Source organism: Podarcis bocagei (assembly GCF_964188305.1).
Source record: "Podarcis bocagei genome assembly, chromosome: 15".
NCBI classification, from domain to species: Eukaryota; Metazoa; Chordata; class Lepidosauria; order Squamata; family Lacertidae; genus Podarcis; species Podarcis bocagei.
Window position 1 is genome coordinate 33,591,849 of NC_138141.1, and position 13,395 is coordinate 33,605,243.

The following is a 13,395-nucleotide window of genomic DNA, read 5'->3' on the forward strand; positions in this document are numbered from 1 at the left end:
ATAATAATAAAAAATATCCAAACCCAGATGATGGATTTTTCGGAGCTAGCCAACCTAACAGGAAGAGTCAGCAACCAGAAGGAGGAGGAGGAGGAGTATCAGGAAAAATGGACTAAATTTAATTATTATTTAGTTATGTCAAGTTATTAATTGGAAACAGCTTGCAGATAATCAGTTTAGGATTTTTTATAAGTTAAGTGATGAATTAATATGTTTAATTTCAAAATGAAAAGATCTAAGGATGTTAATGTTCGAGTTAAACTTTATAAGAACTGTGATTTGGAAACCGTAAAAAGGATATGCATTGAAATTCAACCAAGGGGAAGCGAGGAAGTCACTTAACAATGTTAATAAGTGTAATTTTTAATAAGGTTATGATTTATGTTTGTTTGTTTTATGTGTTTGTTTGTTTATAATTTTGTGGAAACCAATAAAAAAAATTGGGGGGGGGGAATAATCCAACCTCACCTAGTTTGCAAGCCCGGGCAGGCAGCAGCAGCAACCTTCACTCCTGCAGAACGCCGGGCAGCCGATCGAGAATTAAGCTCGCTCCGCCGGCCAATGGCGAGGCGCGCGGCGGGCCAGCCAATTATACGGGCCAATGAGGAGCCGAGCGGGCCGCCTGCCAATCGCGCTGCCTGTCACAAAGCCAACCCGCGAGCAGGCGGAGGAGGAAGAAGCAGCGTCCGCGCAGCGCGGCGCCGGGCTTGCTACGGGGCTGCGGATTGGAGGCTGGCCGGATTACTTTGTTTCGGGGCTCCGCGCTGGAATTGCGAGCGAACAGAAGCCGGAGGGGAATCGGCTGGAAGGGAGCCGCCTCCTTGGGAAGGAGCCGGAGCAGGTGAGCGGCTGCATCTCAAGGAGAGAGAGAGGGAGATCGAGAGAGATCCAGCTAGAGAGGTTAGCGCCTTTGCATTTTCTGTTTCTCCAGATCCGTGATCCAGACCCGTGCAACAGCTGGAGGGGTTTGATATCGGTGGGGGAAATAATGAATCGGCACCTCTCTGTGAGCCAGTGGCTTTGGGCGGTGCAAAGGGTCCTTTTCCTCCGCACGCCCCCCTTCCAAAAGGGCCATTGTGTCTCATGTGTGGGTCGCGTCACGTCTGTGGGGCGGTGAGGGGTGACAGCTGGTTGACACCCCCGAACCAGATGGGTTTGGCAGCGCAGGGCTTCGAGCGGAGGAAGGGTGCCTCTGAACATGTGCGGAGGGCCGCCCCCAACCTCCCCCATCAGCGAGCGGAATGCGAGTTTTGACCAGACAAGATGAGGAGACGGGCGGAGGGGCGCGTGCTTCCCAAGCAAAAGGGGGAGATGAATGGGGGTCTTCTTTCTCTCGACCTCTCTGCGGGTCCTACTGCGGACCGACGGCTTTTGACTCTTCTCTTCAACCTTTTGAAAGGTCCATTCTGTGTAACGTGTGGCTTATGTCTTTGGAGGTGAGGAGATGCAACCGCCCCCCCCCCCGTAAAAACACAAATGAGGTTTTGCAGCACAGGGTTTTGGAAATGTGAAAGAAGAGCATACTGTAGTGCCTTCTGAGCATGTGTGGAGTGTCGCCACCAACTAAAGTGGTGCTTTCGGCTACACACAAGGCTAAGATTTGGAGATGGAGCTAAATAATGTATCTGGAGAGTGCGCCTAGGCAGACTTGAACCCCCAGCGTTGGAGGGTCGGAGGAAGAGGAGAAAAGGTGTCGCTACTGAATGAATTTCCTAACGCGAGAGGTTCAAGGGCAAAGCTCAAGTCTTTGCTCCGGAATTGTGTTTCTCTCTAAGCCAGGGCTGGAAACCTGTGGCCCTCCAGATCACTGCAGCTCCATCAGGCCGGGCTAGCATGACCAACGGTTAGAGATGGCACTAGCATGTAGGGGACACCCTGTGGGCTTCCCTTGGCTTACTCTGACTGGCAGCAACCCTGTAGAGTTTCAGGCAGAGGATATTCCCTGCCCTTTCTGGAGGTGTCATTGGGGATTTCTGCATGCAGAGCAGGGGTTCCAACCCTGAGCTATGGCTCTTCCCTTAAAAACAGAGCGAGGCTCCAGTCCTCATGATTCTATGCCCAGGTCAAGTTTAAATAATAACATAGCAAGCTGCCTTATCCTGAGCCCACAGGGGCCCATCTGGCTCAGAATTGTCTACACATTTATCAGCTGCTTTCTGGGGTTTCAGGCAGGGGACGTTCCCATCGCCACCAGGAGACGCCAGGGATTGAACCTGGGAACTTCTGCATGCATGGCAGGTGTACTGAGCTGTAGCCAGCATGGCAGGGACTTAGCCTTGTAGTATCATAGAATCGTAGAGTTGGAAGGGACACCAGGGTCATCTAGTCCAACCCCCTGCAAGGCAGGAATTCTTTTGCCCCAAATGGGTCTCGAACCCACAACCCTGACATTATGAGTCTCATGCTCTGCCCACAGAGCTTCTGGGGGCCCCCAACTTTCCCACATTCAGGTGTGGGAAGGGACAGAGAGAAAAGGGCATGGCACATCTTTATTTGGGGGGGGGGGTCAGCACAAGGCAGCTTCCTGTGCTACTCTTTAAATCAGCCCTTTTATTCAGAACAATGAGGACTAGAATCTTGCTATGCTTTTAAGCGAAAGACCACAGCTCAGCTTCAGAGCATCTGCTGTACATGCAGGTTCAATCCCTAGTGGCACCTCCTGAAAAACCCTGCAGAGCTTCTGCCAGTCACTGTAGCATCATAGAACTGTAGAGTTGGAAGGGGCCAGGTGGGTCATCTAGTCCAGCCCCCTGCACTGCAGGAATCTTTTGCCCAATGTGGGATTCGAACCCAGGACACTGAGGTTAAGAGTCTCATGCTTTACCAACTGAGCTATCTCTAGGAATATTAGACAATCTTGAGCTGGGTGAATCAATGAACTGACTCTGCCTTGAGCAGCTTGCTGAGTTTTTATTTTCCAAAACTCCTCGTCAGATACCACCCTCAGTTGTTAAAAGACGAGGTGGAGCTAGCGATGGGACTCCAGTAAAGAGTTTGGAAGGGAGAGTGTCCTTGGGGCACCTTAAGGGTCAGAGAAATGAATTGTGGCATAAGCAGTAGAGTCAGTTTCTGGGAAAGGAATTCTGTGGTCCATGCAATCTCACAATGCAATGGCACATTGCTGGAAGCTACAGGACAGGAGAGTGATTCCTGCATTGCAGGGGGCTGGATTCGATGACCCTTGGATCCCTTCCAACTCTGATTCCATGATCTTATAATAAGGCTGCCTTCCTATAGCCACTTATTTGGGAGTAAATCCTATTGAACTCGATGGGACATCCAAACAGGCAGGCTTAAGATTGCGTTGCTAAATCTCTCTTTAAGTCTTTGAAATCTTTGTTAGGGAACCTGTAGCCCTCCAAATGTTGCTGGACTTGCAATGTGGCCAAATAGGGATGGCGGAAGTCCCTCAAAAACCTGGAGCGCTCTAGTCTCCCCACCCATGCCTCAAGGGGCCTCAAGACTCATCTGTGTGTATTTGCTGTAATGAGCTAACATGGCTACCTTTATTTGGCCAGTCTGCTAACCTGGCCTACCTCACAGGGGTCTAGTGAGGCTCAATCTGTGACCCTTGGTGGATAGGTGATTGTAGTGATGATGACTTTTCATTTAAGTACCTCTCTCTCCGTTAAAAAAATAATAATCACAGGGCAGTTTGCGGAACGGAACAGCCCAGAATGAGGTGGCGTGAGATAACGATTGCAATAAACAATAATTAAAGCCCTGGCACTAGTTAAGCCCTGCTGAGCTGTCAACTTGGTTAATTGTCAGTCTTGACTCTCCAGGTTTTCTATCAAGAGTGTCTCTCTCTTCTTCTTTTTTTAAAAAAGCTTGTTCTGTTTCCCCCTTTTTTGGAGACAGTGGAAAAATACCATCTTAGGATGAACCGCTAAGTCTTTGCTGTCGCTATACAGGCACCCCCCCCCCCGGTCTTCAGATCCATATTGATCAGCTAAGTAGGGGTGTGTGTGTTATTGCAGTGATGGCTGGTAGGGCGAAAATCAGGGAGCCCTACAGTAGGGGGCGCCCAAGCCAACGATAGGCAAAGCTAGCTAACTCCAGTTTTACCCTCCTCCTTGCCCCTGCTGAGTTCTACAAGGGACAGCATTGGAGGTGTTTAAGCATAGGTTGGACGGACTGTCTGTCAGGGATTATTTAGCTGCTGTTTTCTGCATTGCAGGGGGTTGGACTGGATGGCCCTTGGAGGCCCCGTCCAATAGCTCTGCTATTTATTCAGTGATTCTAAGGAGGAGGAAGCTGACAGGCAGGGCGTCATCCGGGTTGGTTGTAGGCAAGAGTGAGGACTGGCTGGGGGCAGACAGGGATTATTCAGCAGTGGCCCATTAGCCACAAAGGACTGTCCGCAACTGGGATATTGCCCCTTGAACAGGAGCCTCAGTTTGACGATGGGGGAGAAAGAGCAACTTGCATTCCCATTTGCCTGCTACAGTGCTGGGCCTGCTTCAATTTCTATCTTTCTTCCTTGCTGCCAATCCAAAATTGGTGGATTCATCTTGGGTGGGGGCAGAGAGAATGGCAGAAAAACCAGGGTTTGGCCGTCCTCGCACTAAGGTTTCACAAGCCCCCTAACCTGCTCCTTTGGTTTCTGGAAGTTAAAAAGGTGCCTTACTGAGACCACCACACTTTGGGGGTCCTTTGGTCTGCAAACCTGGGTGGGCACCCTTTTGCTCAGTCTCCTCCTTCACGCATCTCCTCCAGCTTGCAGATGGTTTTGTTTTGGGTGGTTTTTGGGTTGGGGAAATCGTCTCTATCTTCATTCTCCCCTCCTCCCCATTCCTCCTTCTGGAGATGATCCCAAGGTCTCCTTTAGATGTGTATGTACGAAAGAGGTAATAATAACTCCTAGTTGCCTCGAGTCTTGTGTTTGTGTGTGAAACTTCAAAGAAGGCCTTTTATTTTTGATGCTTTCCCCGTATTCCAGAATGGATCGGGGGCTCATTGTATGTTGTAGGTGTCCTTCATTATTTTTATTTGTTAAACTGCTGTAGCTTTTCAGCTCTCCTGAGATGGTATATGCTTTTGTTTTTGAATGCTGAATTGGCAAGGCTCCTGAGTTTTCCACCTGCTCCCTGTTTCCTCCATAAACTGGTTTATCCAGGTTAGCAGAACAAAAAACAGGAGTGTGGGGCTTGGTGGCAATTCGCAAATAAATACCTCCTCCCCCATCCCCGTTTCATATACAGTGCTACCTCAGGTTAAGTACTTAATTCGTTCCGGAGGTCCGTTCTTAACCTGAAACTGTTCTTAACCTGAGGTACCACTTTAGCTAATGGGGCCTCCTGCTGCTGCCGCGCCGCCGGAGCCCGATTTCAGTTCTTATCCTGAAGCAAAGTTCTTAACCTGAAGCACTATTTCTGGGTTAGCAGAGTCTGTAACCTGAAGCGTATGTAACCCGAGGTACCACCGTATTTTTTTTTTTTAATTGTTCAGTGCTTAAGAACCAGGAAAGGCCTCATGATATTCCCCGCTGTCTTCTGTGGGGTTTAACACTACTTATTTCATTGTGGTTTCTGCCATCTGGTGCAAGAGATTGTGACTTACCTAACACCCGGCTTACCCAAACTTGTGGTGGCCACAAAAATGCTTCTGTTTACCCCTGCAGAAAGGGAAAGCACTTTCCCTTAAGAAGATAAGAAAGGCCTGGTGGATCAGGCCAGTGGGCCACCTTGTCCAGCATCCTCACTGGCCAACCAGATGCCCTGTGAGAAACCTGAAAGCAGGACTCGAACACAAGAGAACTCTTCGCTCCTGTGGTTCCAAGCAACGGGTATTCAGAAGCATTGATGCCTCTGCCTGTGGCATAACCATCATGCCACATAGCCACCAACAATAGCCTTCCCCTCCATCAATTTGTCCAGTCCTCTTTTAAAAACCATCAGAGTTTGTAGCTGCCACTAACTCCTGTGGCAGGGAGTTCCATAGTTTGTGCTGTGTGAAGAAGTCATTTTTAAAAAAATCTGTTCTGAATCTTGTATCACTGAAATGTCCACAAGTTCTGGTGTTATGAGAGAAGGGAGAAAAACTTTTCTCTCTCTACTTTCTCCATGCTGCGCATGATTTTATAAACTTCTATCATGTCACCTTTGAAATCCCAAACACTGCCACCTTTCCTTGTAGGAGAGTCGATCTTCCTTCTACCCCATTGAACATTTGGGTCGCCCTTTCCTTCTTCGGACAGCCCTGTTTTTTCAGTTTTTAAAAAAGTGTTGTTGGATGAACTGGCTGAGAAGCTCATCCTGGTGCTCGTGAATGAGTCACTGTTCTGGGTGTGCCTCTGGGTTTGGAAACAGGCAAGCTCCGACCAGTGACTCATCTAGCAGGCAGCCTCGCTGGCGATTCTCTCTAGACCTGTCATTCTAAAACTTCTTTTTCTGCTGCTGAGGATCTTTGAGAAACACTTGGTGGACTTTTTCGTTTTCCTTGTGCCTTTATCACTGACATCTCCCTCAAAGCAGCACTGAATTGTGAAATCACAGGCCCTAGACCAGGCTGCAGAAAACAGCATTTTTAACAGATAGATTTTAAAGGTAGAAATGGCCCCCGTTCTGTGTTTCTGAAAACTGTAGGCACCGGGCCAGAACCTTGTTAGTCTGTTTGGTAATCCAGCTCTGGTCAAAATGACCTCTATCTCCACTGGCAAAAAAATAAAATAGAAAGAGAAGATCAAATTAAGATATCCTTGATTCCTCTGCAAACTTTTTTTCAGGCTGACTGAAACGAGGGTGCAAACCACCGGTTGGCCACAGACCACACATTATGGAAAACCTCTGTTCCTTATATATTTATATGCAGCCTCAAGGTAGCATGATTCTGTTCTCCCCATTTTTTAATCACAACAGCCCTGTGAGGTAGGTTCAGCTGAGAAAGAGAGAGCTGTTGTGAGCTTCATTTTGTAATAAAACACTTTGCACTGTGTTGATAAAGTAGAGAGAGGAGAGTTTTTCTCCCACTGTTGTAATGCTGTAACTGAGAAGCTGGCTGCCTAAAGGTTCATCTCTGGCTGTGAGTGACCGGTGAGAGTTGGAATCCAGCAACACCCAGCTGGTGCCTGGTTTGTGAAGACTGCGGACCACGCCGATTCTCTGATTTGGGAGTAGCCAAGATGGTGTCTTTGTGATGCTGTTGGATGACAGCTCCCATGACGCCCGATACAACTCTCCACTTTGCTGGGAGTCCCTTCTGTGACTGGGGTAGAAGCTGCAAAGCTCTTGGCCTTGTAAAGTCTGGAGAGGTGGCTAGGCTCCTTGCGATGTCTCAGGGACGAAGGTACCAGCCCTGTCTCCTGTAGCCTTCCTGGTACAGAAGGCCTGTGTGCAGGATGAATTCTACAGTGGGTTTTTGCATGCTGAGGAGGTGTCAGGGAGCTTTGGCAGTTTTCCAGCTGCATCTCCCATCTTTTTGGGTGTGTATGTGGAATGGGGAATTGGCATTAAAAAAAAAACAGGCTTTCTGGCTGGGGTGTGAAAGTGGTAAATGGTATAATATCTCTCGCTCATTCAGAACATGAAGTAAATTGTCTCTGTGTTCCGATGAGCTGTTCTGGAACATCAAAAGAAGCAGCCATCAGATGAAGCTGAAATTGGAAGCGATAAATCCTGCACACGGCATGTGTTAGATTTAAGGATGGGCAAATCTCTCTCCGTTTTGGTTTCTCTCATTTATTTATTATTATTTTATTTCTCCCCTATCCCTAATTGGATTTCTCTTCCTGTTTGCTTGGGATTTTGCAGGGACAGACTTCGGCCACATCCGCACGCCGTACATTTAAAGCACGATGATATCACTGTAAACCAGGGCTAGTCAACCTTTTTATACCTACCGCCCACTAATGCATCTTTCTTGATGGTAAAATTTCCTTACCGCCCACCAGTGCTCGATGGAAGGAGAATTCAGCTTGTGCCGTAGAATCCCCACCGCCCACCAAGAATCCTGACACACCCACTAGTGGGTGATAGGGACCAGGTTGACAACCCCTGATCTAAACTATCATGCTTCCCTCAAAGAATCTTGGGAGCTGTTGTTTCTTAAGGGTGCTGGAAGTTGTGGGGAGACCTATACAGTCATACCTCAGGTTACAGACACTTCAGGTTGCATTTTTTTGGGTTAGGTAAAGGTAAAGGGACCCCTAAGCTGCTTCTGGCAAACCAAAGCAGCGCACAGAAACACCGTTTACCTTCCCGCCGGAGCGGTACCTATTTATCTACTTGCACTTTGACGTTCTTTCGAACTGCTAGGTTGGCAGGAGCTGGGACTGAGCAATGGGAGCTCACCCCGTTGCGGGGATTCGAACCGTCGACCTTCCGATCAGCAAGTCCTAGGCTCTGTGGTTTAACCCACAGCGCCACCCACGTCCCATTTTTTTGGGTTATGGACCGCCAAAACCTGGAAGTACCGGAACGGTGGATCATGTTCGCAACCCGAGCGTCCACTGTATTCCTCTTCCAGGGGAACAGTTCCCAGAATGGATTGACAATCAAGTCCCTTTTCCCAGGGAACTCTGTTTTTGCATGCAGAAGTTTCAACTCCTGGCAAGTCCAGATTAGGCTAGGAAAGGCTCCTTTCTGAAACATCAGAAAACTGCTGCCTATCTGTCACGGACTGATTGGACACAGAGAAATGGTGGGGAGGAACCAGTGGGGGAAGGAGGCTGAGAGCCCAGAGATTGGTGGTGGGACGATGACGAGTGGTCAGAAGGAGAAGACTGGGGTGAGGTGGTGTCAGAAACTCAGGAGGTAACAGCGCTTCGTGAGAAGAGAGAAGTCCAAAACTGTATGGAAGAGAGAAGTCCAAAACTGTGGGAAACTGGTTGCCCCTTATACAAAACTGTCAAGAAAATAATACCTCTAGAGAAAGCAAATTCAAGTACAGTGGTACCTCAGGTTGCAGACGCTTCAGGTTACAGACTCCACTAACCCAGAAATATTACTTTGGGTTAAGAACTTTGCTTCAGGATGAGAACACAAATTGCACGGCGGCAGCGGGAGGCCCCATTAGCTAAAGTGGTACCTCAGGTTAAGAACGGACCTCCAGAATGAATTAAGTTCTTAATCCAAGGTACCACTGTAGCTTCTGAGTGGTTTTAAGAGAGGTCTCCTCTTCCTCACGTCCTCTTCATAAACCAGAGTGCATCCGTTCGGCATGCACCTGGCCAGGCGTGAGGAGCCTACAAGATGACAAATGGCCTTCATCTACCTGGTGCAGCTTCCTAATGTGCTAACCAGACAAGGAGAGATGTCTCTGCTGTGGCCTGGCTGGCCTTCTCGCTCCCAGCTTGGCTGCATATTACCACCGGCTCCCAACTGCAACACAGCTGACCTCCTGTTAGCACTGCAAATGGATCTTTCGGAAGCATTTCAGGAAGAGATGTTTCCCCACTGCCCCTCTGGGTGGTAAATTGAGGGAGAAATTTCGCTAATTGGATTTCTGTCTGGCCTGCCTTGAATATTTTACTGACCTGCTTGCAATGGGTGGAATGCGACTAAATTTCACTCAGAGTAGACCCATTAAGAGTAATGGACTTGCTAAGTTAGGCATGGATGTGGAACAGAGCTGCTCTTACAACCATTAAAGAGCAGCTCCAGGAAGTTAAAACAGGATCAGAATACCTCGCAGGCCTGAACAAAAGTTAATGGAAACATTCTTCATATGGTGCTAAGAAAAGATAATGATGTTGGCACCAAAGGGACCTTTCTGGAGAAGAAGTTCCAAAAATGGGGTGCTACCGCTGAAAAGGCCCTGTCTTAGAATACTGGGATCAGGAGTGGGCAGGCTTTTCAGGATTGAGGGCCACATTGCCTTAGGGGAAGGCGGTCAGGGGCCACATGCGGGTGGCAGTGCTTGCAGCCAAAGCAAAAGGTAGGTGAGACACCCATTATCTGTCACTCTCTTCCTTTTATCCACCCATGGAAGACGGAGCAAGCTTGTTTTTTTTGCTGCTCTGGAGGTTAGGACCCAAACCAGTGGATTCAACTGACAATAAAGGATATTCTGACTAAACATCAGGAAGAACTTTCTGAGGTAAGAGCTTTTTGACAATGAAATAGACTCCCTCGGAAGGTGATTGGAGGTGTTTAAGCAGAGGTTGGATGGCCATCCGTCATGGATGCTTTAGCTGGAGTTACTGCATTGCAGGGGGCTGGACTAGATGACTCTTTGGGTTCCTTCCAACTCTACAATTCATAGAATTCACTGAGGCAGTGTTAGAAACTCAGATACAGTGGTGCCTCGCAAGACGAAATTAATTCGTTCCGCAAGTCTCTTCGTCTTGCGAGTTTTTCGTCTTGCGATGCACGGTTTCCCATAGGAATGCATTGAAAATCAATTAATGCGTTCCTAGGGAAACCGCCTTCAGACCAGGTCCGGGGACAGTCTGTCCCCGGACCTCTTCTGAAGGCTGGGGGGGGGGACGGAAAAGGGCTTTTCTTCCCACCCCCAGCATTTTAAAAAACCCCGGGACAGCGGAGGACTTCTCCGCTGTCCGGGCGATCTTAAAATGCTGGTGGGCGGCATTTTAAAATCGCCCTGGACAGCGGAGGACTTCTCCGCTGTCCGGGGCGATTTAAAAGCCCCTGGGAAGGCAGGCAGGGGGGACAAAGACTTTTGCCCCCCGCCAGCCTTCAGAAGAGGTCCTGGACCTCTTCTGAAGGCGGGCGGGGGGGGGCGAAAGTCTTTGCTCCCCCCCGCCTGCCTTCAAAAGGTGTCCCCGCGGCGGCGAGAGGTGTCCCCTGCCCCCCGTCCGGCTTCGGAGCACCGGGAGAAGCGATCTCCCCGCAGCCCCTTGCTGCAAAAGACGTCCGGGGGAAGCGGGGAAGAAGCGCGTCGCTTCCCGCTGCCCCCGGACCTCTTTTGAAGCAAGGGGCTGCGGGGAGATAGCGATCTCCCTGCAGCCCCTTGCTGCAAAAGAGGTCCGGGGGCAGCGGGGAAGAAGCGCTTCGCTTCCCGCTGCCCCCGGACCTCTTTTGAAGCAAGGGGCTGCGGGGAGATAGCGATCTCCCTGCAGCCCCTTGCTGCAAAAGACGTCCGGGGGAAGCGGGGAAGAAGCGCGTCGCTTCCCGCTGCCCCTGGACCTCTTTTGAAGCAAGGGGCTGCGGGGAGATAGCGATCTCCCTGCAGCCCCTTGCTGCAAAAGACGTCCGGGGGAAGCGGGGAAGAAGCGCGTCGCTTCCCGCTGCCCCCGGACCTCTTTTGAAGCAAGGGGCTGCGGGGAGATAGCGATCTCCCTGCAGCCCCTTGCTGCAAAAGACGTCCGGGGGAAGCGGGGAAGAAGCGCGTCGCTTCCCGCTGCCCCCGGACCTCTTTTGAAGCAAGGGGCTGCGGGGAGATAGCGATCTCCCTGCAGCCCCTTGCTGCAAAAGACGTCCGGGGGAAGCGGGGAAGAAGCGCGTCGCTTCCCGCTGCCCCCGGACCTCTTTTGAAGCAAGGGGCTGGGGGGGGAAAGCGATCTCCCCGCAGCCCCTTGCTTCAAAAAAGAAGACCCGCTGTCCCCGGGGCAAGCTTCGTTTTGCGAAGCAAGCCCATAGGGAAATTCGTCTTGCGAGGTAACTCGAAAACGAAAAAACCTTTCGTTTTGCGAGTTTTTCATCTCGCGAGGCGTTCGTCTTGCGGGGTACCACTGTATACAAGCTAGGCGCCCAATGGCTCCCTAAACCAGGGTTACAGTTGCCAAAACAAAATGCCTAATTGCAGTTTTGGGGCCAGACAGCTTGAAAGTCATATTTACCAATACAGTGGACACTTGGGTTGCGAACGTGATCTGTGCGGGAGGCAACCCGCAGCGTTTTCAACCCACGCCCCGCGCGTCTGCGCACACATGGGTCATGATTTGGTGCTTCTGCACATGCGCAAAGTGCCGAAGCCCGGACGTAACCCGTTCCTGTACTTCCGGGTTCAGTGCGGTGTGCAACTCGAAATAGCGCAACACGAAGCGTCTGTAACCCGAGGTATGACTGCATTATTTTTTTGGTTCCTGAATTTAATTCTGATTGTGCATATAAAATATAACAGATAGAATTCTACAGGATGCTAGTCAAGATCCAGTGATGCCCAGGCATGCATCTTCAGATGGTGGAGACATCAGACGCCATCCTGGTGCCCGGGCATCTTCACTTGGCCGCAAGTGGCCGATAGGTAAAGGACTCCTGACCATTAGGTCCCGTCGTGACCGACTCTGGGGTTACGGCGCTCATCTTGCTTTATTGGCCTACGGGGCCGGAGTACAGCTTCCGGGTCATGTGGCCAGCATGACTAAGTTGCTTCTGGCGAACCAGAGCAGCACACGGAAACACCGTTTACCTTCCCGCTGGAACGGTACCTATTTATCTACTTGCACTTTGACGTGCTTTCAAACTGCTAGGTTGGCAGGAGCACGGACCGAGCAACGGGAGCTCACCCCGTCGCGGGGATTCGAACTGCCGACCTTCTGATCAGCAAGTCCTAGGCTCTGTGGTTTAACCCACAGTGCCACGCGCGCCAGGTTCAAAATGCGCCTGGTCCCTGGTGAATTTTGAACGCTGTCCTGAGGATCGTCTTGTCCAACCCCCTGCAATGCAGGAATATGCAGCTGTCCCATACGAAGATTGAGCCTGCAACTTTCTCATGCTGAGCACCATGTTCTAACCTACTGAGCTAATTCTTTGATTCTACGTTGCAATCACAAAACAAGGGCATTGAGCTGCAACAGGCAGGTGCCCCCCAAATAAGGAGTGCCCCTAGTCAATAGAAATAGTTTTAAACATATGTGAGCACCGTAAGGAAATGTAAAGCTTTCAACAGAATCTTTGGGGAACCTTGAGCTTAATTTCAACAAGTTATAATTTTGCCAGTGCAGGGAATAATTTTCCGTCTGCACAACCAGGAGTTATAGTTTGCGAGAAAAGCATGCGACCGCAAGGGGAGAACTTTGAAACGAGTATTTTCCCTCCCTCGTTTCTTGTTGCCAAAGAATACTCTCAGCTGCATGCTAATTTTCCCAAGCACGCAAACTAATGGGTCCATTTCCTTTGGAAATGGCTTTAAAAAAAAATATAAAGAAGGAAATTGTACGGTTTATTTTAGGGTTGAGTGTGCTTGTACAAAACCCATGTTTGAAGGCCAGAGGATAAGAAATTGCTTGCCTGCATCCTCAAATTGGGACGCGGGTGGCGCTGTGGGTTAAACCACAGAGCCTAGGACTTGCTGATCAGAAGGTCGGTGGTTCAAATCCCCGCAGTGGGGTGAGCTCCCGTTGCTCGGTCCCTGCTCCTGCCAACCTAGCAGTTCAAAAGCACGTCGAGTGCAAGTAGATAAATAGGTACCGCTCTGGCGGGAAGGTAAACGGCGTTTCTGTGTGCTGCTCTGGTTCGCTAGAAGCAGCTTAGTCATGCTGGCCACATGACC

At 49.9% G+C, this 13,395-nt stretch overlaps 1 protein-coding gene across 1 annotated transcript in view; it reads left to right on the forward strand.

Annotated features, from left to right (window-relative positions):
- The first annotated feature begins 670 nt into the window (after window positions 1-670).
- Window positions 671-13,395, forward strand: part of CAMKK1 (calcium/calmodulin dependent protein kinase kinase 1) — an 81,486-nt gene continuing 68,761 nt past the window's right edge. The window contains exon 1 of the mRNA XM_081173042.1: window positions 671-900. The gene's annotated coding sequence lies outside the window, so the exon portion shown is untranslated. The remainder of the gene's footprint in view (window positions 901-13,395) is intronic.